Source organism: Trichomycterus rosablanca, chromosome 8 (genome assembly GCF_030014385.1).
Source record: "Trichomycterus rosablanca isolate fTriRos1 chromosome 8, fTriRos1.hap1, whole genome shotgun sequence".
Lineage (NCBI taxonomy): Eukaryota > Metazoa > Chordata > Actinopteri > Siluriformes > Trichomycteridae > Trichomycterus > Trichomycterus rosablanca.
The window spans coordinates 24,134,046-24,139,577 of NC_085995.1; positions in this window are offsets into that span (position 1 = coordinate 24,134,046).

Below are 5,532 nucleotides of genomic sequence, written 5' to 3' on the forward strand. Positions count from 1 at the left end.
ACTGGATAAATTGTTTTAACTGTGAATACTGTTTTTAACATTTTTTGCTTGTTTTTCTAAAAACAGCCACTATTTATTTTTTGTTAACTGTAAAATAATTACTGGATACATTTTATCTAAATGCAGAGCTTGAAATGAACCATGATGTGTTATTCCCATTATTATGCACATGTCGTAGCCTGTATTAGAGATTCACCCATTTTCCCAATTTTATTACAGTTCATTTATCAGATTATGAATCAATACTTACAACCGCTAAGATTCATTTGGGCGGGATTTGATCTTTTCAGTGAGCTGGAGTAATTACATCCTTTACAGGTGCTACTCCATTATGCTATTTTCATTGAGATTGGTCATATCCTCAACCCTCTCCCTTCTTTCATCTGAGAAAATTACACATTAAATTGCGTACTGCATTACAGTAACATCAGTGGTGGTCTGATTTTTCTCAGTCCCATTCTGATAGACATCTTTGCGAGTTTTGTAGGCCCACTTATTTATGCCTTTTTGTCACCTTGATCAAACAATCACGTCTTTATGGTATTTAGTGACCCTGGATTTTATTATATGTATTTATTAGCATTTACACTTTGGTTACATACATGGCAGAACAGGTTTGTTTGTTTATAAGGATTTACTTAATAACATCATGTTTTACACTTTGGTTACATTCATGACAGGAACGGTAGTTACTCATTACACAAGATTCATCAGTCCACAAGGTTATATCGAACAGTCTTGGACAATTTAGTGTCAATTCACCTCAATTGCATGTCTTTGGACTGTGGGAGGAAACCGAAGCACCCAGAGGAAACCCACATGGACACGGGGAGATCGGATCGAACCCAGGACCTTCCTGCTGTGAGGCGACAGTGCTACCCACTCAGCCACTGTGCCGCCCGGCAGAACAGGTAGTTTGGTTACACTATATATTAGTACAAGTTCAGTATCCCGAGCAGTTTTGTATCTGCAATTCACCTAATTTATGTCTTTGAGCTGTGGGTGGAAACCTACATAGACAGAGGAAGAACATGCAAACTACATATAGAAAGGACCTGGACTCGATCCCTAGGTCTTCTTCTTGTGAAGCGACAAGGCTACCCACTAAGCCATCATGCCACTGAATTTTATTATATCATGTTATTTAATACAAGTTTGCTATTAAACCTATTATCTTGGGTGGCACAGTGGCTTGGTGGGTAGCACTGTCACCTCGCAGTAAGAGGGTCCTGGGTTTGATTCCCAGATGGAGCGGTCTGGGCCCATTCTGTGTAGTTTGCATGTTCTCCCTATGTCTGTGTGGGTTTCCTCCGGGAGCTCTGGTTTCCTCCCACAGTCCAAAGACATGCAGTCAGGTTAATTGGAGATGCAAAATAGTCCATGACTGTGTGACTTGACATTAAAGACTTGAACTGATAATTCTTATGTAACCAGTAACTACCTGTCCTGTCATGAATATAACCAAAGTGCATAAAACATGACGTTATATTCCTAATAAATAAATTAAACCTATTTATTTCTGCATAAATGCAAAAACATGTTACAGTTTCATTAAGAATGCTTCTATTTTTCATATATACATATACACATGTACAGTACAATGAAATTCTTTTTCAACATATCCCAGCTTATTTGGAATCTTGGGGTCCGAGCACAGGGTCAGGCACAAGGGCCCCACAGTGGCTGCATGGCAGAGCCAGAATTTGAACCCAAAATCTTTGGGTTGATAGCCCCAAGCCCTACCCACTAGGCTACCACTGTCCATAATGAAACAATATTATATTAATAGTTTTTCATGTATTATACCGTAGTATTACCTAGGAAAGCGTACTGACAATCTTAAGTGAAGAACAGCTTGGGTATTCAATAACTGAAAAATTTGATGGTAGATGGTGTGGTTCATCTCAAGCCCTGCTTTGTCTATTTAAAGTCGCTTAACACTGTGGTAGTACCAAAGTGTACATACAGAAGTGTATAGTGTTAAAAACATTGTAAATGTGTATATAAGACTTTTAAGGATTAAGGAATGCTGCTATGTCTAACACAACTGGTGTTTTTGTTTGAATTGTACTCAGGTCCATGATAATAGCCCCACACTGCAGGTTGAAGAATCTTTGTTGAGGTACTAATAACCACCCAACCTGTTACATAGATGGAGTATTTGGCATTTTGCCAGAAGCTAGGTGGCATCATCTCTAACCTGGAGGTTTAGACCCTAGTTTGCTGCAGTGTCTGCCAGCCTGCAGTTACAACAGTGCTCCGTATGGGGCAGCGCTGAACCATCTGCAGAGCTCCTCTTATCCATTGCATGTCAGAGCCAAAGCTGCTTTTGTCCAGATTTCTTGTCATGCCAGCCATGGACTCAGTGAGGTGTAGGATTGCTTTGAGATTCAAAGCGCATTTAGACATGTTGCACTACACACTTTTACCCAAAGTATTGTGTCTTAATAATGAGCTCATGCCTAAACAACAGCATGGTGTTTTTTTTTTTGTTTTTTTTTTTTAGTTTTTCAGGGCACTGGATATCCCTTCCCTCTAAAAGAGCTTCTAAATGCTTTTATTTTTGTATTTATTTTAATGTATTTATCCATGTAAGCAAGAAAAAAAAAGAATACAAATAAATTGCTTACTTTATCGAATATCGGTGTGCAGTGTCATGTTTTCTTTTTATTTTCTATTTATGCATTTTCTCCCAATTTAGCATCTTCCGCTGCTGATTGCAGTCTATGTGGGTATATTGCTCCTCACGCCTCCTCTAAACCGCACGTAGCCCTTAGCGGAACCCTTTTCACCTATGCACTCTGCACAGGTGCCTCTCTATATGCCAGTCAGGGTGCTTACACAGCGTATGAAGACCCCACCCACATAGTCCGGTCATCCCACCCTAGCAGAACCGTGTTTGCAGTCACTGCCAATTATGCCCGCTAGATCATAAAATTTTAATGCATAACCAGTTATAAAAAGTCAACATGTTATCCCCATCACCTACTGTAAATGTGTGGTGCATTACCAATTGCAAAATATGACTACAAATGTTCTGTACGGTTGTGTTATTGAACAATTTAATAATGGAAAATGGCAAAAAATGTTACAGTTTCCAAACATCTTTATATTTCTATTTTATGTTGTAACATTGCAATTTCCCCCTTTGGGATAACAAAAGACTATCTTAAGTGTTATTTTAAAGTAAAAGTGATGTAAAACATTTGTACACATGTTGCTGCCCTTTTTCGGAATGTGTCACAGACATCAACTTTAAATTTCAACACATATTAACCACATAGTTCATTAAGTAAATAGTAAATGCGTTTTTGTACTGTTTATAATTGAATAGAAATCAATGTACAGTAGTGTTCAAAATAATAGCAGTCCAACATCATTAACGTGATAAATCACTGTTTTTAGTAGAAATGCTATTTCTACATAGCAAAAAATTGACTTGAAAGTGTAGTAGAGTAATGAAAACAAAACAAACCCAACAATTAGGACATGCATGTCGCTCATTCTGAGTAATTGAAGCATTGATTGAAAGGGGGTTGTTCAAAATAATAGCAGTGAGGAGTTCAATTGGTGAAGTCATTCATTCTGCGCAAGAACGGGTGTCAGTTTTGGCCCTTATTTAATGTAGGAGGGTGGCAAATGTTGCACAGGTTGGTCATAGCACATTTCCTTTTGAAATACTGGGGAAAATGAGTTGTTCCAGACATTGTTCTGATGAACAGCGTACTTTGATTAAAAAGTTGATTGTAGAGAGAAAAAACATACAGAGAAGTGCAGCAAATGATAGGCTGCTCAGCTAAAATGATCTCAAATGCCTTGAAGTGACAACCAAAACCTGAAAGATGCAGAAGGAAGCGTGGAACTACTGTTCAAATGGATCGAAGAATAGCCAAAATAGCAAATACTCAGTCAATGATCACCTCCAGAAAGATCAAGGAACATCTGAATTTACCAGTGAGTACAGAAGATGAATAAATGAAGCCAATTTACCAGCAAGAACTCCTTGTAAAGTCCCGTTGTTAAGAAAAAGACGTGTCCTGAATGGGTTCAAATCTGCCAAGGAACACATTGACTGGTCCAAAGAGAAATGGCTCAACATTTTGTGGACTGGTGAAAGCAAAATTGTTCTTTTTGGGTCTAGTGGCTGTAGACAGTATGTCAGATGACCCTCGAGCACTGAATTCAAGCCACAGTACACTGTGAAGGTAGTAAAGCACGGTGGTACAAAATGATGATATGGGGATGTTTTTCATACCATGGTGTTACGCCTATTTATCACATACGAGGGATCATGGATCAGTTTAAATATATCAGAATACTTGAGCAGATCATGTTGCCCTATGTTGAAGAAGAAATGTCCTTAAAATGGGTGTTTCAACATGACAATGACCCAAAACATCTTGGTTACAGACAAACAAGATTGAGGTAATCGAGTGGCCAGCCCAATCCCCTGACTTCAATCCCATAGAGAACTTGTGGGCTGATATCTGAAACGTGTTTTTTTAAAGCAAAACCCAAAATTGCAGAAGAACTGTGGAATGTAGTGTAATCATCCTGGACTGGAATACCTGTTCAGAGGTGCCAGAAGTTGGTCGACTCCATGCAACACAGATCTCGGAAACAATTGTTCTGCCACTAAATATTAGTTCAGTAATTTAAAGTAAAGTGAAACCTCAAACATTTTTTCATGTTATAGATAAATTTTTTGAGTTTTTAAAGAAAAAAGCTGGCACTGCTATTATTTTGAACAGCCTAATATTCATTTTTCTTAACTTTCTGTAAAGGATTGACACAAACTGACTAAATTTTGTTAATGTTTTGATTTAGAATTGAAAGTGTAGTATTTCCAGTGCATTTGCATTTATGGAAATAAAAGTTATTATAATGATTTTGTGCTTTATTCACTTTTTTAAAATCACTGCTATTTTTTTAACACCACTGTATATGTATAAATCACTGCCTTTTTTGTCATATTCAGCAACTGGCTACCAGCATGCATTTCTCTGCTGCTTGTGCCAGTGTCACGACCAGACAGTTGGGTGTCACTCTGCCCTTTTCTACCAAAATAACTCTGGATCCTCAACTGGTTCGGTTCAGGCCATGTTTGCACCAGTCCTTTGTACATCATCAACGGAGGGTAATCACAGTAACAAACTGGTGGAATGCATGAATTACCTTGGAACATTTGTGCTGCTGTTACAGATGTTTGTTTTATCCAAAAAGCAAGCATGCATCAATTATTGCTGGTAAGTAGACGTTCTCTTTTCTCTACAACTTGACGCCCATGGATGTCACGGTTCATGCTGAAAAACCTTCTATTCCTTGGTTCCAGCTGGGAACAACTGTCTCCAGTTTGGAATTTATTCAGTTTTAGTCAAAATTAGGTTTCCAAACTGGAACAGAAGCCATTCCACATTGGTCAAAAAGGACAACCTTAGATGCAGTTATTTGTCTGTAGGGCGACTGACCAGTCAAGTAGCGCTGTGGAGATGAAACCCAGGTCTTAAGAGTGTTGAGCTAGTGCACTCTAGA